This window comes from Drosophila obscura, unplaced genomic scaffold, assembly GCF_018151105.1.
Source record: "Drosophila obscura isolate BZ-5 IFL unplaced genomic scaffold, ASM1815110v1 contig_1, whole genome shotgun sequence".
Lineage (NCBI taxonomy): Eukaryota > Metazoa > Arthropoda > Insecta > Diptera > Drosophilidae > Drosophila > Drosophila obscura.
In genome coordinates this window covers 9,685,251-9,707,627 of record NW_024542679.1, presented here as the reverse complement: position 1 = coordinate 9,707,627, position 22,377 = coordinate 9,685,251, and the positions used below count along the sequence as shown (strand labels likewise).

The 22,377-nt window shown below is 43.3% G+C and overlaps 1 long non-coding RNA gene across 1 annotated transcript; it reads left to right on the top strand.

Annotated features, from left to right (window-relative positions):
- The first annotated feature begins 3,485 nt into the window (after positions 1-3,485).
- Positions 3,486-21,925, top strand: LOC111070626. The gene is made up of 3 exons (XR_002607376.2): positions 3,486-3,653; positions 3,714-4,051; positions 21,911-21,925. It is a non-coding gene; the product is annotated as an uncharacterized LOC111070626 (long non-coding RNA).
- Positions 21,926-22,377: the final 452 nt, after the last annotated feature.

Genomic DNA, 22,377 nt, shown 5'->3' with positions numbered 1-22,377 from the left:
TTCCTGTCTGACCCAGTCCTGTCCTTGCCTGGCCTGGCCTGGGCTTGGCTGAAAATTATTGGCAACAGGACATCCATGCTGTCCATTTGGCTTCCCCCCTTCAGTTTCTTTTGTTGGTTTTCTGTTTTGTTCGGGTCGAAAGCTCCAGTCGATTGGCATGCGTCTGTTTGCTGGCTGTTGATGATGAGGACTGGTGGGGTAGCAGGAGGAGCATGCGGTCGGAACGTGGACAGGGACATGCCCGATGACAACATCAATGTCAGCACATAGCAAACGTCCTCGTCTCTCGCTTCGGCTTCTTCCTGTTTGTATTCCTTTTTCCTACTTTTCTTCTGCTTGAACACAAAAAGCTCATTTTATGCCAATTTTTGTGTGTCCCTTTCAGAGTTTCCTGAACCAAACTGAATGAAATTTAACGGGCATGCAGGATAAGTATTAACGTCTCATTTGACCAAAAAGTTGACAAAGGCATACGACTGGGAGACTGGGAGAAGATTGGATTAGAGATTGTCAGGTGAGAGGCTATGCCGCTGCTGCTTATTTTTGCTGCCAGAAAACTCCCTGAAATTTTTATACTTAAACTAAAAATAAAAGGTAAAACAATATTAAATTATTAGCTTGGATTTCTATATGATTTCATTCTATCTGTATTTAATAACCGAATATTCGATTCTTTAAGAGAAATGTCCTAAGCAATAGTTAGATGTTAATCCCGGCCAGCAGGAGGAGGAAAAATTTATATTTATCCCGCTCTTCAATCATTAAATCAATGCAGAAGACAATTTCCCCAAAAAGTACCGGATTCCATCTAATTATGCATGCCATCGACGTGCCAGCTGCTTAGCTCCTGCCCCTTCCCCCTGTCCGTCCCACTGCCTTTGCCACTGCCTTGGGGATTGTTAGTTTTTTGGCTTAACCTTTTGCCAATTTAAAATTGGCTTGGCTCTGGCTCTGGGTTTGGGTCTGGGCTCTGACTCAAGTTCAAATATGCACAAAACATTTGTTCAGAGAGGCTGAAGATTTATATCGTATCGCCTGTTGTACGCTAGACACCCTGTGGTGGTGGTGGTGGCGGGTTCCTTGCTGCCTCTGGGGGCTGGGATGCCTCTTTAGCTGCTCCCACTGTCTGCTTCCGTTTCGTGCTTGGGGTTTTTTGTTTCGTGTTTTCGGTGTACGATCTCCTTGGGCATTCATACTCGTATGGGGCGGCAGTCGATACAAATCGTTGAATTTCAAGTGCAAAACTTGAATATGCAATTGCATTTTGTTTCACGTTCTTCCAAGTACAGTGAATACAATGCATTGATGGACTCTGACTGTGGGCTGTGGCTGGGGTGGTGTACCTTTCTTGAATAACTGGGGGGAAATTTCCATTTAGATTAAAATATCTCGACTAATTTCGCTCATTCAACATATTCCACATTCCATGAGCGAGGTCGGTATCTGCGGATTCCTTTGTTTGACTACAGCCAGAGAGCATTTTTGGCGGTTTCGATGCCACTTGGAACTCCTCCGAGCCGGCAATTTGCATATTCACGCTGTGGATAGAAATCAAAGCAGTGGGTGCCAACCAGCAGCCAGCGAGAGATGCAGTGGCGACGTGGAGGAGTGTGGTGGACGGGGGAATTGCTGGGTAGAAAATGCAAAATGTGCCTGCTGGGCAGACAGCCAGCCAGTCAGCCAGCCAGCTTGCCATCCAGACAGCCAGCGACGAATCCGAATACCCAAAAACCCGTCGAGGCAAACAAAATTCAAAAATGTTTGGTGAATTTCAATTGCTGACAAATTTTGCGAGCGAGGTGAATGGTGGTGGGTGGAAGGGAGAGGAGAGGAGAGTAGAAGGAGCAGCCAGGACAGGAGTGGAGTCATTGAATGGCGGACAGCGGCAGGCATTGTTGATAATATTATTAGTGCCCGGTGAATGGTGAATGGCAAATTGTCCTTGAGGATCTAAATGGAATTTGAAATTATTTTATCAACATTTTTGATTGCTTCCAGCTGAACAATTGTAAAGGGAAACAGGAACGGAACCCGGAGCACCAACAGCAGCAGCACGGACAGGATGAGGCAGTCATTGACTCTCTGATGGACGACGCTTACTCATTGACAGTCCGGACAGACACTCAAACTTTAATAATATGCACAAAAGTTATGAATTCCCATGCAACAACAATGGCTGGAATGGGGCTGAGTGTGGATGTGGATAAGAGCAATATGTTTCATGGACTATGGAAATGATAAATTTCAGAGTGGTCCGGAGCACGGAGGGTCCCTTAGCCTACCACCCAAAATGATGCTTCGATGCTAATTATTTTTGCATGGAGCGAGGCATGGAAGAGTCGAGGATGAGGACGAGGAGCACTTGCGGCCGGGATTTTAATCTAAGCAGATAAGGAAATTGCTTAGAATTCTAAATGGAGCGAATGGCCAAATGGAGCAGAAGTTATAGCTCAGAGAAGGCAGATAGAGAGCTTACTTCCCTTGCTCAGCTTCCTTTCGCATTCCCTTCTTCGGGTTCAGGTGTTAAGCTGCTGGATGGATATTTAAATGGGTTGAGTAAGGTTCAGTTGACTCTGGGGCTTGGCTTGGGATTTATTTAAATAAAGTTGACAATTCGAGGAGGGGACTACTGAGAGGAGGAAGCTCGTGCTTAATGGCGCATTGATTTTGTAGAGGTTTGTCGGTGGAAATGGAGCTGCTCCTACTCAAAGGAGCGCCGATGAGTTAATGAAAATGCTGCGATTCTGAAGAAATATTCTGTGCATGTTGAAGTTTATTGATGGGAAAGCAAATTGCGGTTTCAGTCAGCTTTTGTTTTATTTTCATAACATATTTTCTACTTAATTCAAAATAAACCATACAATTCTTTTTTTTGTGTTAATATTCCTTCATTAAAAGCCCAAACATGCAAGGATCTTGGACATAGTCCCACAGGCTATTCACTGTACTTTCAATTAGTTTCCACAATTGTCAAAATAAGCAACTCGATCGAAACATGTAAAATTCCAGCTCAAAGTAGTTTTAGTTTTAAGTTTTATTCAAGTACACACACATATAACATAACATATTTAAGCAAATTTTTTATTTTGTGGCACAATTTTTTTGGTTTAATGTGTCTGGACTGTTTTCCCTGTAATAAAATGGGTTGCGCAGGAAGTCTGCCAACAAAAGCTTACAGACCCCAGCGAGTTGGACGCGTCACAAGAAATGGCTACCTGAACTACCTGCGAGTCTTCAAGAAGCAGCACTGCGGCTTGTCTCCCAAAGAGATGGTCCGCCAAGGCGCAAAAGCTTGGAATGCACTCGACTGTGAGAAGAAGCAGCACTATCAAAAATTGGGCAAGAACGCCAAGTTTCGACGACCCAAGAAATGCTCCAAGCCCAAAAAGAAATGTGAGTGCAAATTAAACCATTATATTATTCAGTTTATTTTAAGTTGACTTTCAACATCGAATATATTCTTTAGCTAAGTGCAAGAGTAGGCGCTGACGGCTATACACTTAAAAATAGCAAAATGTGTACCTTGCAGACCACACTCAAAATTATTGTGTATTCCAAATTTGAAAGTATTTTCCATATTACATTACCCATTATACGAAATTCATTGTGCTAGATAGCATTTTCGTCAGTTCGACACTTCACTCTTTATCAGGGTAAGTGCAACTTATTTAAATGCAGAGAGTTATTATATGCTGTACAATTTATAATCACAGAAAATCCATATGAAAACGCAATAAAGAACGCAATATGGCACGGAATACAGGAGGCATCTTTTATTCGCCAGCTCATCGGCGTCTTCGGCGTATTGGAACGCGCTCAATAGAAGCTCAAGATTCCATTCCCTTGCTCTCGTCGTTTCGCTCTTCGAAGATCAAAATTCAGTATATATGTACGCCTTTCTTCCACCTGATTGTCGCGTTCAGTAATTTCCCGAAGATCGATTGTGGCGCCGTTAAAAGAAGCTCCCATTAAAAATGTATCAGAGTCTTTCTGTGCTTGCTTGTGATTTTTGTTGGAGATTTTTTTCTTTTACAACGAAGAGGTATTGAAAGTGAGTTGCATGATTGACTTAAAATTATTGCATTTTCCCCAAAATGTTTCTTTCGCTTCGCTTGACCAAAATTGCATTTGCACATTTCTCGTATCGGAAAATCGGAAGCATTGAAATCCCATAATTCTGATAAGATTAGGCACTCAAAAGATTTTGAGTAAAAATCACGTTCTTCACACCCAGCCGTACCCAGCCGTAAATACATACATACATACATACGAGTATATCTTCAATAGCCCAATCCAGCAACCGATTCAAGCACTCTTGTCTGATATTAAAATTTAACAAGCAAAAACACAACAAAATAACCAAAAATACGAGTAATCTTCACAAAGTCCACTGCCAGGAATACTAGATAAAATCCACTCAGCCACACACACACACTTCAGTCGGTTGAGTGGTGCGGGGAATGGAATTTATCGTCTAAAAACTGAAGCAGAAGTCAGATGGATATAAAGTCTTATTGATTTGCACAGAAAATGCAATTTTCCATTGGCTCCACTAAGAGCCATTTACCGAGGGGGGAATCAGAGGGGAGACCTGTGAAAAGCTTTTTACGGCTGGCATTAATTTGGATTTTTATTAAATATTTTGCACTCAGTTCTATTGGAACTTGAGCATTTTTGACATCCTCTTAATACAGCAGGCATCAGTTTTTGTGTGTGATTTTTGCCGAATTTCATTTTCGATTTTTATCGTTCTGTCTGCCTGCCTGCCTGCCTGCAGTTGAGTGTATCATTTATCCTTCATACAAGTACGAGTATGTGTGTATATCTCGCCCCTGGCATCTCTCAGACTTGAATTCACTGCATATTTGTTTCTGGCCTAATGCAAGGCAAACAAAGCTCTAATTTAAATGGCTTTTCCTGGGTCTCCCTCTCTCATCATGATTGTCAGTAGTGTTATGACTGTTGAAGTTTTGACGGGCCCGGGGCTGGGGCAAAAGACAAATACCACACACGAGTACATACATATGCAAATAGGCAGAATGCGAACCACTCGAAAACTAATGTAGTATGCAGATGGATCCTTCTCTGTCTCTCACCTCCAAAAACTCCACTCTACACCACTTGAAAGTGCCTGCAGTCGATTATACTCGAAAATGAAGTGCCACACAAGCAGAGAAAGAGGAGTGCGAACTGAATGGATGAAGGGCGAGAGGGACAACATAAATATTCAATTTAAATTATTACAAAATTGGCTTTCGCAAATTTCCATTATGCACTTATTTCATTTTGCGTGACGCCGACGACGACGACGATTACGTAGGCGAATTTCCAGGCCATCCTATACAAATACCAATATATATCCTACATGTAGGATATAGCCATGTATGTGTGTGTGTGTGTTTTCCACTCATCAATAAGCAATTTAATTTGTCAATCGTTTGTCTCTCTCTTGGCGTACAATCAACAAAATACATCCATCCAACCAGCTCTGGAGGTCTCCCTCTCTCTCTCTCTCTTAGCTTTGTCCTTCATCGGGACCGCAATTAAACGGCTCCAGAGGCAAGGCCCAGGCTCGGGCTTGTAATTAAAGTAAACATAGTTATACAGACATAAACCGACATACAGCCATATACAGCTACATATGCACATGGCATTGTCATAAAATTGCGCATATAAATTGCCTGTGTGCATGTATTTATGCTGATCGCATTAATAACGCGCATACGTCATGTGGTACAAGGACATTTTGAGCCACGCGCTGCAAATGTATTCTCCTACAAAATCCTGTTAGGGATCGGATTGCTGGACCAGAAATTTCAACTGCATTTTCGTGAGCTGTGCAGGCCAGAATGTGCCCCACAATAAGTTTGTTATACTCGTAACTGGCTTAGGACCATCTGTGCAAAGATTGGACATAGCTGGAAGACCCAGCTCACGATATATTTTTACCTATACCTATTTGGCTTCTTAAAAGCGGGGCAACAAAATATTTTAGATCCTTTTTCGATCTATGAGGTTTTAAATTTGATTTAAATTTATTGTTTTGTTCAGTATCTGTATTTAATAAACCGTTGAATAGGTAAAATATATGTATTGCTATTTCTCGAATTTAAGCTAAACTCCAATTAAGGAAAACCATTTCCCCCATTGAAAATCTGCCTGTTGGTCTGTTGGCCATAACGAACCGATTTGCTTATCAACACCTGTAAATGTTACCAGCAGAGTTAGCAAACAACAGAGACAAACGTTACAGAAGGAGTGAGAGAGAGAGGGAGAGAGGAAGGGATAAAGGGAGTGGGCGGAGGAGAATGGGCTTGTGAGGCTGGGTGGGTTTGGTTGGAGAACAGATTTCAATGCACTTGCTACGAGCATTTGATTTGTCACCCAAGGCGTGCAAATGATAATCGAAAAATCACTCAACTGTGCGTCTCATCCTCTTCCTCACCCTCATCTGACCGGCTCTTGCTCTGTCTCTCCACATCTCTCTCTCTCTCTCTCTCTCTCTCTCTCTCTCCCTCTCTGTCTCTCTCGTTCTCTCTCGGGTCTGTCTGTCTGTGTGTTTGGGTCTAAAGCTGATTTGTCTGGCCGCTTGACTGGCTTGCTCCAACGTTTCGGGCCCGCCCGCCTGCATTTCCGCATCCGGTTTTTGCATTTGACACCAAGGAGACGCAGCCAGAGAGACACGGACACGGACCCCAACCGGACCCTGGCCATTCTGTAACTACAGACACGCACACACACACATCCTGCCTCCTCTCACCCTTTTGAGAGGGGGGTGGGCTGAGGAACAAAAACTTAACTGCTCGACACTTGTTTTGTGGTGTGTTTCCATTGTCTCTGACTCTTCTAACACTGAAGGACACCTCCCCCCCTACTAGTCTGATTGCGTGTGTGAGCCCCACCTAAGACCCCTATTCCCCTTCTCGGAGAATCTCAGTCTCCGGGATAGCTGTTGAAGCACATGGTGACATGTGCGAATAGAATTGTGATCCTTCTGGGGCTTTTTGTGATTTCAGAGCGTGGGTGAGGTGTGTGTCTGTGTGGAGGAAATTGATGGAGAAATGGATGGATGTGCCTCGTAATGAAGAGGTTATAACTTGCCAATGGAGATTTTGGAAGAATATACCCAACATTTTATTCCAGAACTGTTTCCTTATACAGTTCAAGGCAATAAAAGCAATTGGAACAGACTACTAGAATCCTTCCCTGTACAATCCCCAACCGTATAGCGGTCACTGGTAGAACAAAGACTAATTTGTTATAGAAAAGCAAACAGTTCTAGGAATCCACACACTGCCTCCTCGGCCCAACTGCCATTCACAAATATCATAAATCCACAAGAGAAACTACTTAGTTTTGTGCAGCCTTGGGGGCATATGCAACGCCCCCTGGCCCCGCCCAAGTAATCAAAAATTATGGCAGAGAGCACAAATTTATGTGCCATTAACTCAAAGTCTCCATCCCCCATAGAACAAAGACAGCCCCATAGAATATAGAGAACACCATGGAACATAGAGCCTAGCCAAAACTTAGACGAGAGCCAGAGGCGAGTTCATTACTTCAATATTTCAGGCCACACAGGATGCGTCTGTCTGTCTCTGTGCTCTCCCTATAGGCATTGTTTTTTATACTCCCAGAGTGGGGGCAGGAGGCAGGGGCCAGGACTGGTCCGTCGCCGGTTTTGTGATTATGCAGGAACCTCGTTTAAATTAAAATAGCTACACGAGAGCGGACATGGGTCCAGTGGGGCCGGTGGTGCAGCAGGGCGGAGAGGCTGGAAGAGTTAGCTTTATTGGATTTTCAATTGTCACCAAGCTGGGCAAATATTTTTGGGTGCTGTGCCGAAAACCGAAAACCTAGTAAACCCAAAAACCAAACCAAACCCGCCTAAGCCCTGTTGCCAGTGCTAGTCCCACCCTAGTCCGCTCTGCAGACCCTCTGCCTAACCAACAAACCACAAGTGAATGACATGCCCAGAGGAGAATGGTAGATGGGGGATGGGAGAGGGTGGATGGTGGCTGGTGGCTGGAGGAGGTACTAGTCATCCCCGTCGAGGACTGCGGTGTCCTCGGTTACTGCTAATGACGATTGCCGTTGTTGATGGGACTCCTCCTCTGATGGAATGGGGCCATGAGCGGGAGAGCGAAAAACCTTCATTGATATGTTGCCTCCGACCAGGAGGTCGGAAAATTTCATTTGCACCCGTAACCCATAGCCATAGCCATATCCTGGCATAGTTGAAGTGAAGTTATTTGGTTGCCAGTTGGGGAATTAGAAAATGCTAAATTAAAAGCAAATTATTGTGTTTAGTTTTCAGACCCGAATGGGGCCAAATGTCCCTCCTCGGATCCTACTTACTCTTATGTATGTTAATTACTTCAACTCCCCTGGCAGGGAGACTCTCATTTGTTTGTTGGGGAGTCCTTCTTTTCAGTTGTTTACCTTTGGTTTACCTTCGTGTGTGTGCTTAGGAGGAGAGCTCTATGCATCTTCATTCCCATCCAGGAGGTGGCCCCGGCAAAGTTCGTTAATTAAAAGCTGACCAAAATGTGAATGTTTCTGGTTTTATTACAGGTGATGGCAGGCTCAAGTTTGAACTAACATTTGAGCTTTGCGAAGTAAATAAGTGGGCATGGAAAGGGATATCTCTGCGATTAAAGTTTGGAGAGAGAACTGTGATTAAGCCGTGCGCAATATAACACTTCTCTATCTCTATGTTCACCTTTGCCCCTGAGCAACAAATAACATTAAAGCCACCCCGGACCTATGCACTTAACGCCTGGCCAGAACCCCCGCATTGATCAGCATTTTGCACATGGCCAACATAAGCCTCTCACTCACACTCACACACACACAGGGACACAACACACATGAGACCGGGCAAGAGATGGACTCGGGAGTCAATGACCTCGAGGCGCGATGCCTGCGAGTGCAAGAGGATAACCAATTATGCGCCGTCTGGCTTCGAACCCGTAACACCCACGTATAACTCCGAACCCCCATAGAAGCAATGGGAAAAACTCATTAAAACTGCATGAATATAATTTTCGTTTGATTTATACGCGTTCATTTGTGGCCCTTGGAGATCTCTCACAAAGTTCGGGGCGGCATATGGTTTTGCTGGAGGGGGGCTCGCTCTGTCTTATGGAGACAACTTCCTGACTAACCGCATCGATGGCAATTTTCCTACATTATTCGCCCATTCAGAACAGAGAGAGAGAGAGACCGCAGCAGGGGAAGAGAAATCAATTCCATTAGGATTATGAATGCAAACGTCAGGAAGCTGTGACTATAAACGCGCTTGTGTGCAAACATTTAAGATCTGGCGAGGGGGGTTACGCAAAGCAGAGTGGATGGAGGGAGAGTTCAGCTCGGGGGCCAAGTAATATGGATAATGCAACCCAGCCCTCTCCTCTCCACCCCACCCCATCCAGCTAAGACAATAATAAACATAATGGTCCAAGCAGAATCGCGTAAAAGGCGTCCAAGAAAAATTTGGGAAATTGAAGATGGCATGGCCAATGGTCATATCCCCATCCCCCATATACGAGTATGTACGTATTTGTTTCCCCGTCTTGCCAGTCATGGCTTTCTCCCCATAAATCCTTGACATCCTTTGTCATATTCTACGCCCAGAAGTTCGTTCGGCGTATGCTTCATTACGGCCTCACATTGATAATTATGCACCGGATGGATGGATGGATGGAAATGGAACCCTAGTCCGGGGGATGGATGCAGCTGAGTCTCTCCCTCATCCCGGCTGACAGCAAAATCCTGTGCGCGTGTCGGCATTTGGCATTGTGCAAGCATTTCCGGACCCAACCCCTCAAATAGCTGTTGCATTTAATGGTCTTAGATCCTTACGCCGCTCCAGGGTGACCCCCAGATGAGAGTAAGAGTGAGGGTAAGAGTGGGAGTGGGAGTGGGAGAGAGTGCTTTTGGCCACTTCTTGCTCTGGCCTGGGTGGCTTTCTGAGTAATGGCCACTGTGGCTGACAACAGATGCGGATTTACTGAATGGAAAGGAAAGGAATGCATATGGGTACCGCATCTAGAAAACAGATGAAAATTTACATAAAACGTCGTTCAGTCAGCAGCAAAAGCAGAAACGGGGAAAAGCGGGCTGTTGTCCCACCTCATTTTTCACAGCTTTTCCGCGGGTATACAACAAAAGTTTCGCCTAGGCCGTGACACTCGAAAGGAGCTTGATTCATCTTCCACCTTAAGCTGAGGGGAAACCTTTACACCCACCCAGATGATTCATGGTTTGAGATCACAGAAATATCTTCCAGGGCTTGAGTGTCGGTGTACTTTTGAGCAGATTGCTTGGGCAGGCTCTTTTTGAGTGGTTTTCAATAATTGTGCATGAAATATCGGCCCAGATTCCAAGTGATAATTCAAGGGAATCATCTTTCCCAGGTACATCTATGGGGCTGTTGGGATTTTCGAGGACTGTCTGGGTGATGTTTTATAATGTTTGTTCAACATTTTGTTCTTGTTGATATATGAAGCGACAAGTGCTGGGCCCTGCATTACCCCCGTCGCATTTTCGGGGATCATTTACATAAACCCATAAAGTTTAACTCGCATTAGTTGAGAGCCAAGGAAGCCAAGAGTGGCACGGGCCGAAGGATGTCACGCGGGTTTAGTTGCCCATGGCAAATGCGATTCCCTGTAACCCCGGCAATGAGGCCAATAAACAAATACACTTGCCATGCCCCATGCCCCTTGCCCCATCCCACAACTGCCTTCAACCTGCCCTTTAGAAATATCAAAAAATAACCGGCAAAACAATAAACAACAGCGAACTCTCTTTCAAGGCGCACGAAAGGCGAGCTTTACGTTCCCCTGAGGGGGGATTCCCAGCCTCAACCCCACCTGGTGTCGCTTACACTTCCCCACTCCCAGACGCCACGTGTCAGTGAGACGTCGCTTGTTATTTTAAAAATTTAAACACCCATGAAATAAAATATACCTCCGACCCAGAGACCAGAGCAGAGCAGACCAGACCAGACCCCAGTGCCGAGGTCTGAAGCATTGAATCCAATAGGAAAATGTTATTTTAAGGCAGTCGCTCGCCCGCTGAGGCTCGTGTCTGGGGTGTTTTTGGAGTCTCTGGTGTCTCGAGAATTGGATCAAGGTCCGGGCACGCGGCATACGGCATTCGGCATACTCTGCAGTGCAACCCACAAAGAGTTATCGCTGGTAACGCATAAATGGAAACCAGACCAGACATCACATGTGGACTCATGTGGCACAGTTCCCTTGGCAAATGCGCAGCGGATCCCCAATGCTGGATCCCCATCAAGAGCCGCTTCATATATACGTATGAAGGTGTAGATGCGGGTGCTCTATAAAGTGGTGTCATAGTTAGGGGTTAGACAGTTGAAGGACTCAATGAACTGACACATAAATAGATGTGTAATGAGCAGCCCCTGGGGCAGGAGAACGTACATAGTAAGGCAATTAAAAAAGGGGAAAAGGTGTTTTTAAATTGCTCTTTTCGAGGACGGACGAAGTAGGGCGGGCTATTAATGGGCTAGGGTTGGACAGATGAGTGATAGCAGAGCTGATGTAATGGGACCATCCTCCTGCATGTTTCTAGGGGAAAACCTCTTTGATGAAGTTTCTAAATGGAGCTCTACAAACATCAAGCTTGTATGTACTAAGATAGGGGTTTTCAAGTGCACTCAGCGAAAAATGGCATAGTAAAAAGAAACAGCCATATTGAAAATAAATTTACGCTCTTTAAATACAAATATAGTAAAATGAAATAGAAATTCGGTCCATGTTTTATTTGAATATAAAACCACTTTAAATTAGAAAATTTTCGATGTCTTCTAGACTCCTCATTCTCTTCTAAATCTTCTTAGCTTAATCGTGCTTTATATTTTAGCACTGAACAGAATAAATTCTACGTAGAAACTTCCAATCCTTCTGTCAAAGTGTTTGTCAAGAACAAAAAGCCCGTGCATAATTAGTCAAACCAAGAAAACCTCTCACCTCTAGTCCTGCTCTGGAGCTTCTACCAATTACCCAAACTCTGAGATTGCCCGAAAGAAAGTCTTTGGCTTGCTGTGTCCTGGCTCTCTGATCAATTAGCTTTGATATTTTCGTGACATATTAATCGCCTTGGATTCGCCCTGGACTTTGCCAAGTGACGACAGGAAAAGTCTCGCAGAAAAAAAAGATAGAAAGAGCAGAGAGAGAGAGCATTAGTGTCCTCCCATCACACAGGCAGCTGCCTGCTTGGCTGTTCTTCGATTTGTGCCTGGCTTATATGGCAAAGGCATTAACACATGTTGACAAAGTAAACAGGATTTTGATGCTAATACCGGGAGTCTTCCTCTCCCTCTCCCTCCATCACCCTCTTCGTGCCCTGACCCCGGGCCAACTGCAGCAACAGTAACAAATTGGCAGATTAGCTGTTGACATTTTTGGTAAATTAATGAAACTGAAATGACCCAAGGGCGAGCGCCGGGGCCCAGGGTCTCCTCTCTGCTCACAGTCCGCTTTGTGCTTTATTTACCGCATAATTTTCCTTCACTCTGCAGAGCATTTTCCATTGCAGTTTTTCACTTAACGTACAGTTGCACACATAATTTGATTAAAAAGCTTCTCCCTACTCTCTCTCTCACTCTCTCTGTGGAATTTTTCCCAGCAAATTTTCCTTTGTACGAGTACACATGTGCAGAGCAACCCAAGCATAACCTTTTCGACTGCAGTTCATTCTGCAAAAAAAAATTAAACACTCTTCTACCTTCACATGCATTTATAAATATTTTAAAAGCGAAAGAAAAATTAAATAGAATTTAGTAGGTTTATTATGGCAGGAAACACACAAATATGCAACAACACACAAGAAAAATATAATTATTTTTCGACCTGCAGCTGGAGAAACTCGTGAAAGAAGTCCAACAGAAAAAAACTTCAAAAAACGTTGAAATTGATGAAGGCCTTGGATTGTATGACTAGCCTAATAGAAAGTGGGGTCCATCTCTTTGATAGTATTTATAATCCAGATATAATCCGTCCAGAAATTAACCCAAATCGAATTGAAGTCTAAGAAATACATTTACCTCAGTGTAGCAGCCACAGATTGTGGCTCTCAGCTTCAATTGAATCATTTGCCCCTATAACCGCCCCAACCCACCCCATGGGATCATCCGAGAAAAGAAATGCTGTCCAAAAAGATATTTCCCCTGGTCTGTTATTCAAACTCGGAGAGGGAGGAGCAAGAGTAAGTCATTTTCCAAGGACTTTTCTTCCACTTTATGCAATGAAGCAGGCCAAGTGAGTGGCAAAAGAGATAGAGAGAGAGAGAGGATAGAAACAGGCAAAGGGAGATGGAGACATAGAGTGAAAAACAAAACAACATGTCAAAAAATAAATGTACAAAAGACATTTCTGGTATAGTATTTTTCAAATGAAATATTAGTTTACTTTCAGCGACGCCAAAGCGCTGACAGTTGATGGAGAGAGAAAGAGATAGAACGAGAAGGAGGGAGAGGGAGAGGGGAAGATGGTTAGATGCTGAGAAAAAGGACTTCGTGGAGGGGCTTCAGTCGAGGTATTTGTCATCTTTAAGGATTTTTCTGCAAAGCAAAGCAGAAAACAAACTTAGGAGTGGGGCAGAAGGGGAAGTTTCAGTCACGTTTCTGGGTCCAAAAGTCGCCTCCTGGTAATGGCTCTTTGTCTGACGGCCTAGAGGGTGGTTGAGGTGGGCAAAGGGATATGAAGATGATGCCACTTGTGCTCAAGTGCCGCAATAAACAAATTTAACGGAACAGCAGAGGAAGGTACATCAACGGCCTCCAAAAATGGCCCCTCCGTTAGCAGCGGCCACTGCTACGTGATGAAGGTGAAACACGTAATAATAATTTGAGATCAAGTGTAGGATTCGACCTTCGAAATACCTCACTGTAGCAAGTAAAATGTGTGGGATGTCGCAATAAATATACGTATAGTTTGGATACATTTATATGCATTTTGGTTTTGTAAAGACGGCAACAAGAGTTTTGTAGTTGAATCAGATTCGAATAGGCAATGGTAATATTATATGAAAGACGCCATACATAGGGACAAGCATAACTTAAAAGAAATGAAGTAATTCTGCTCATTCCATAGTGCTTACAGCTATGCCTTATTCATTTTTAGGGTTAAGTCATGATTCCCTCACTCCCTCACCACCTTCGGAATTACGAGTTTGCGTGGCTACAAAATTAAGTAATTTTCTACACATTGTGAAGATTTTTATCGAAAGGGTTGCGCCCTAGCACCCCATCGATAGCGTAGCCTCAGCTATCGCGAACCCTACTTCCCGATCCGCTCCGGACAGGGTTCTTAGGGGACATATGTCACCCGCTCGCCGGTCGAAGGCGTCGCCGGAGCGTGTCAAGCGCTTAGATGTCGGGCTGTTGATAGGCGATGACCGCGTTTTAAATACCAGCACGTACCGCACGCCCACACTTTTTCCACTCCCCATCCACCGCTACATGCAGCACACCCCCTGCCCCTGTTGACATCAATAAATATTCGCGGACAAAAAAGCGGCTCGTTCCCTCTTCTGGGACCCCTCGCCCCCTCTATATCATAATGCTGAAAAGCCATAAACGGCGTAATAAAATTCTGCACTGCCATATGTTCCCCAGCGGGCATTATTTTATTGAACGGAACGGGACCGGACGGGACGGAATGGGATGGAATGGGTGGGGATAATACGAGATGGGATGGCATGAAATGGGAGGTTGGATGGCTGGTGGACACACCACACACGCACACACAATTTGTAGGCCGCCTATAAAAAATAAGAGGAGGCAGTCCCAACCAAAATCCCATAAACTAAAGACTTTGGGAATAAATTTAACATATTGTGGCATTTATCATATCAAAATAAAAATTTAATTTCTTAAATTGGTAAATAAAATGAGGAGAAGAGTGAATGAATAAAAAATAAAGGCAAGGGGCGTGAATGGAAATACTGTTATAGGGAAATCCTATTTAAAATGGTTTGAATAATATAGAAAATATTTTCACACATTATTTATTTATTTATGATGAGGAATGTAATTAAAAGACCTTTAAAATGTAAATATACACGTGTATACATAGCTAGATCCCTAATATATTCAAACTCCAATTAAATATTGAATTCCCATATTTTTTGAACCCTCACATCAAAGATTTTCAGCTCTCCCATTATGCATAGTACGAGTATTAAAAGTTCAACTTTCATTTAAATTTGCCATGCAATTCCCCGTTTTTTCTCGCTCGCCCCGGAAGAAGAAGACCTTTCCGTCAAATTAGTTCCAGCTTCAAATGGCAAAACTTCAAAGCGTTGCACAATCGAGCTGGAGCTTAAAGGAGGGGAGGAACTGGAATGGAAATGGAAATGGTCAGGCAATGCCATCACCCCCATATACATAGTTAAGTGATCCACCATCCACCCTGCCTACTACCGCTACTCCACCCGCATCCTTATTCACCTGGTTCTGCGCCTGGGCCTGGGCCTGGGTCTGGGGTGTTTTTTGTTTTTAGCCATCGCTTGGTTCAGTGTTTTGAAAGCTCTTTATATGCCCCGTCGACCAACTACTCCCTCCATGTATGCGTCTATAAATACCAAACTAAGCGACCTCTCTATGTCTCTGCCCCACTCCCGCTCTCCCCACAAGGCCACAGAACCGCAGTTGGGGCACGAGAGAAAAAGGAAGGAGGCTAAATGCATTCAGACCAAATAAAAAGCTAATTAAATTAAAAGCAAATTTCGAGCGAAAGTAAAGCGCAACCTAGTGTTCCCTGCTTCGATAAAATAGAGATCTCTCTGACTAAAAAAACATTTTTTATTTATTTTAGAATTGAGATGTGTCTAAAAATACATTGGTCTTGTTTTTGAGGTCGTTAGATTAAAGTAATTGGCAAGATTGGAAAAAGAACATTTTAAATAAGAAGATAGGTCTAAGAGTACAAGAAGAAGGGCGAGTATAAGCTGACGTAGAAATATACGTATGCAATAAGGTATAGTAGAGTATAAGAGTATAGATATAAGATTGGATCTGTGTAAAAATATATACATTAAAAAATAAATGTAAAATATCTGAATCATAATACATCCCCTTTGATGGACACTTGATTGATTTATCTACCCAGACAAAAGCGTTATGTATAATATGTAAAACCATATAGATGCGGGAAATCTGTAAAGTATATAACAGTACATACACGTAAGTAGAGTACGCGTACATACACATACATAATCATGCCTTATTTAATCAGGAGACCATTCCCTGACACAAACACCACAAAGGGTTAAATTACTGGGAACATTCGTTAATTAAATCACTTTAATGCCATAATGATGATGGTGCTGCCTGCGGAGGCGGCGAAACAAGGATGCCTTCGCCGTGGGCGTGGCACATCGGTCAACTATCAGTTTGGCCAATGGCTTAATTGATAATCTTTGACTATTATTTAAATGCGAGCACGTCGTGGAAGGCCTCGCTTGAATCGATTCAATTTGCTGCGCTAACGATTCCAATTTGGTCGAAAAGCGGTGTGGGGAGGTTACATAGCAGGAACTATGCGTGTGATTGACCAAAGTCCACCCATACCCATCCCCAAACCCCCTATTGAATTGGGTGTGGAGGAGGCACAATGGAGCCTTTGCGTGTTTGTTATACGATCTGTACGATTTAATTTGTGTGTGTGGGTGAGTGTGGCGTGCCTGCAGGGGAGCGGGTTGTGGAGGTATGGCAAATGGTATTCAAACTATTTCACTTGTTTAATTTGTGGGCGTTGCATGTCAGTGTGGCTAGAACCATGGGGAGAGAGCGAAACGCTTTTGTTCCTATCCAATAGGTGTGGCATGTTAGCAGGAGAAGACTTTGGCAGGAATGAATTAAATCGTGTTGGAAGGGGTTTAAAAAAATCTGTCCAAGGGATCCATCCCGTCCAATATGCCAAAGTAAAGTCCTTTGCATTTCCTTTAAGTTACCGACTATCCTTCCTTTGAAATCATTAGAAAACTTTGCTCTTTGGCTCAAGTTTTCCCCTTGACAATTTTAATTTTCCGCAAATATTTACATAACTAATTTTGTCTCTTCTAAGGACCGCCTACCACCTCCCAACCCCCAGCCCCCAACCCACTTGCCGCTCTAACACCTGTCCCTCACAAAAGTTTCAGTCCAGCAATAAATCAAAACTCAGCTAATTACGCAACAAAGAGCCAGCACTGAATGCCAGCTGAATGCTAATTAAAAAGGCAGAGAGGCTGAGGAAAGTTGCTTCAGGAGGGGTGGGGCAGAACACTGAAGGACTCTGACATTAGACGGGATATAAAGGGGGCTAGGGCCCCTCCTCAGGGACTCAGGGACTGCCTTTTGGCTGCTGAATGAATGAATGGAGCCAATACCGAATTTGGCCATTAACAATAATCCGAAATCCATAGAAATCTCTGTGGCCAATGAAACGCAATCGAATCGCAAATTTATGTGGCACCTAGAGCCAGGGGGGACGGAGGATTCTTGTCCTTCTGCTAGACGTAATTAATTCGATTATATTTCATTGATTTGGAGCCGGCCGGACCAAGGAGGAGAGTCCTGGACCCTGAGCAGGACTCATAGAAAATAAAATTTAATTGAAATGCCGTTCGCTTGCAACGTAAATCAACTTGGCCAACAAGGGGTCTGGTTGGTGAAGGGGAAGGGGTAGGGGTAGGCAGAGGGGAAGCGACGACAGCTCAGCTATAATGGTAAACAAAAAATCAACGTGACAGGAAAGAAAATTAGCAAAAGTTCTCGCTGCCAGTGTCCTGTCCTCCTTTTCGGCCTTAAGCTGCTTTTTACTGTTGTTGGGGGGAATGTTGGAGCGCTTAGGGGTGGAAGGGATGGAGTGTTGGGGCATGGCATCCCCCATGGGGCGCCACAGTCGCATTGCTTTCGGTGTCAAAGACATGGAGGGTTCCCCCACCGCTTTTCTGCTTTGCTTTGCTCTGGACATTGATTAATAATGTTTTTACATCTCGCTATATATATATATATCCTGTATATAGGATTTTCGCTGCTTTATCAAGAAATACGCACGACTGCCAGTTCCTGTTGTTGTTGCTTTCTGAGTAATATTATTTGCCGGCCGCTTTTTTAATGATACTCGAAAAAAATAAAATTGTTTGTGCCAACGAATGCGACAATACTGTTGAAATGAGAGGGGAAAAAAGGAGACTACTACTGATGGCTACACTCAAAGAAAAATGGCACACAAATATATAGTATAATTAAAGAGAATTTAAAAGTGAAACACTTGTGGGAATATTTTTAATCTGACCGTAAACATATTTAACCAAAATATATTTAATATCAAAATGTATGTACTTTCCCTTTACAATTTCCACTCTCGGAGAAAAGCTTTTACATTTTAAAATCAAAGTGTAAATATTAAGATTTGACTACTTTTTTCTGTGAGTGTACCTTTAAGCTCTCTCCAACGCCTTTACTTTCTTTTCATAATTTCCATTAATTTGTCACTCACATAAATCATGCAAAATCCCATTCGAACAATCAAAGGGCAGGCTGCTGGCTGTGTGTTGGGCATTTTTGTCTATTAATTATGTGCGTGGTCAAATTAAAAGATGCGGCCAGACACATACACACACACACACAGACAGACACGCAGATGCAGAGAGATATATCCAGCCTGATTTCATTATAATCAATGAGTGCATTAGAGCCAAAGAACCGTGCAGGGCAAAACGTCTCCGTCTCCGTGTGCAAATGGCTAATTAATAGGCAAATTCCAAGAGCAAATTGTCCCAATAATTAGGCATGCACAAGTGCATCCTCCCGACCCCTTGCTGGGGGCTTACTTGCTGCTCCTGTGACCATCATCAACCCACCTTCATTTGCATTAATTGCCGTTAAGTCGTTGCGACCGACTGGCGGCTATTTAAGGGTTGGGTTCGATGGGTTCTCCGCCTCCGCCTCCGACTCTGTTTCTGTGTCTATGTTTTGTGCGGGGGGGGTTACTGGACTCTTGGCCAGATGGCTTGTACTTGCATTTAGTGCAAATTTGTCGCTCTTCCCACTGCGTCTGTCCTGGCCGTCCTATCCACGTCCATAAACAGCAATCGCCCCAGCTGAAGCTTGGACCAGGACTCTCGGGCCTGCACTTGGGTTATTAATAGGCCTTTGGGCGTTATTGGAAATATTAACAGACTTGTTTTGGTCTCTTGGTCTCTCTCCATCCGCTTGTAATTGATATTAAACTGATGTGAGTGAAGGCCTAATGGGGGCGCAGACGGAAAGAGAATACGAATTATGAAGCGGAAAGTGCACATGTGTATGGATGGGACTTGCAGGCTTCTCCTTCTTGCTTTCAACTGCACCGCTGGCAGTTTCTACTAATCATCGAATGCTACTATTGATGGATGAGTATCGACAAAAGCGCCTATATCGCATATATTCATTGGGATCAAGCCCTGAATTTTAAGAATTTATACTTAGATTTGAAACGGTATTAGAATAGAATGGAAAATGTAAAAATAAGTGTGTTTACTTACAATTTGACTGACTTAAATATTAATATTAAAATATATCAATATTAAATTAAATATTTTCATATTTTATATATTTATATGTTTTAATCAAAGTAAATTCCATTTTATTTCATTATTAAAAGCTGTTTTAATGTTGGGTGTACTTCTTTTTACTATGTCAACCAATCCGTTCTATTTGATCATTTGAAGCCTCTCAAAATGAGTTTCACTTCTAAATTCTTAATTGATTTCCTGTCTTCGAAACGCTCCATCAAACATATCCGTTGCTATGTCTACATCAACCCACTCGACACTCGACACTGGACAGCCGACAAATGTTTCATAAATACTCGTACTCCAGAGAGCTATTAACTCTTATGGATGCTCTAAAAAAGCTGAGACCAGCAGACAGCCCACAAACTAATGAGCTATGACATAAAAAAAAGGTTTAACAAACAAACTTCAGGCTCTCCGAACTCTAATGAGAGATGCCAAAAAAAAAAAAAACGACAAAACTGGGAGAAGTTGAAGATGATGAAGAAGTCGCTTTAATGACAAAACCTCGACAAAACCTCAGTCCAATCCCTCATTCCCCCCCTCACAGCTCTTGCTTCAGCTGCTGCAACGAATTTGATAGATCTATTTGTAGTTCTCTAGATGTACCGACTCCCTCCCTCCCATCGCCAGCCCCGAGCAGCCTGTTAAATGCGACAACTTAAAATCCCATTTGATGCACTCTTTTATGGCGGGCAGGGACAGGGACCCGCAGAAGTTGGAGTCGAGTCTAGCTGCTGCTGTTGCTGCTTCAATCTCCATAAACTTGACGAAAAATCCCCCGCCGAAAAATGGAAAATTATGTTCCATTAATGGAGCGAATGTTTCCTTTTATGGCGGGGTCTTATACATAGCATGTAAACTACTTAAGCGTCTCGGACTGGCAACATGTGTGGAGGGGAGCTGTATGCTGCCCCCCGAGAGCCTTGAGGGCATGGCCACGACAGGCACAGGACACAGACACAGGCGAACTCGACTGCGCCCTGTTCTCATTATGTTGCATGTGACACTGTTAATGATTATATGAATGTGAAGCAGTGTACCCGACCCCTTGAACACTGCTCTTGGCACTCATACACCCACCCACCCAACATCCATCCATCCATCCATTCATGCCTCCCATATACAGTTGTTCGTTCATTTCCTGAGCGCTGCTCTGACTTCCCTTTTCCCTTTTCGCTTCGGGGAAACTCCCCGCGTGACTTGAAAATCTTTGTAACAAATGTTTTGGTTCCCACTTGGTGGAAGTCCCTGATCTGACGCTCCCCTTTTGTCATTCCCGAGTCTAGTTGAATGTTTCATTATAAATACATAAAAATCAACAAGGAAGCCTTCTGCTTTTTTACAGGGTACCTCCAAAGAGTACACTCTCTACGCAGAAAGAAGACACAAATATTACATACAGTATAGGGCGTATTTAGTGGGTATCTTATAGTCGTAATACTCTTTAAAGGCCTACACCATGGACTTGTTTCTGTTTTTCTGCTGCCTTCAGGGACCGGGAACGATGAAAACATGTATTTGTCGTTTGTTTATTGCATGGAAACTTCAATGACGAGAGTGTGACTGTGTTCCCTGCCTCCCTCTTCCCTTCTATTTATCAGGAGACACAAAACAAGTTGAAAAAAAACTAAACTAATTGCCAGTTTGTCTCTCTCGCCCACCAACCTGAAGCGGTGGAAGAACACAAAGAAATACAAGTCGGTTGTCGATGTCTTGAGTGAGTAAACCACATCGCCAGCAACCAAATAAACCCCATTCTGTGGGAAAAACTGAGCTTACTGTTGGTTAAGTTACCCCCGTATCTTGATTGGTTTTTAATTTAGTGTTTTAAAGGGGGGTATACAGTTAACTTTTAATTCCCATGTTCAGGTTGCCGATGATTGGCCAACTAATTGCTGGGGTAGCACTTCCATATAGCCTGAATATATCATGGATGGTCTACTACTGTATGATTGATTCTCCGTCTTTCTGTGTCTCGGCTACTATCAATCGGGAAGTGGAACATGAAGAGGTCTGACCTATGCATAATTAAATTTAAAATTCGCATGAATTTCCACTATTGTCTTTGGGAAGCTCTTTCAGGAGACTTGATCGGGAACAAAATAATCAAATAACCATCAAAACATTGGATTTAATGTACAAATTTAACTTATTTAGCAGGGAAGCTTGAATCAATTCTTTAGCGTTTTGAAGAGGCCCTCCTTAAATTCACCCGCGTTCCCATGTGCGTTGCCAACGTCAAAAGAAATTAAAATCGTCAACGCACATCGACCCACAGCCAGCCACATCGATGATGATGAATTTATGCGAAAATTTAATTATTCCACAGACAAACAGAGCAGACGCCGAACCAAGGAAAAAATCCAACGAAAAAGCGAAAAAATATCGATGAAAAATTAATGTCGATTGGGAGGCGATACCAATAAATCAATGCACAAACAAAAAGGAGAGACAGGGGAGGCAGAAGCGTAACCACAAAGTTTAATGAAGAATGATAAAAAAGGAAAAGTAAATGACGTTAAATGAAAAAAATATTAAAAGTGGCAAGAGGCTAAATATGGCCAAGTGATTTAAAGGGTAATGAAGAGGCTGGCAGGAGGGGGTGTGCCAGTAAAGGACGGGGCTTGGCCAATTAGTCTTTCGACTCGTGTTGACAAGAAATTAACAAATTCCGAGGGTGGTGCGGGGGCGGAGAGATCTATCTTTTTCTGGCCTGGGTCTCGTTTTTTTTCTTCTCATATTTTTCAGTAATTCAATATGTTTAAACGTTGGCCACAGGCTGTAGCAGCAGTGTCC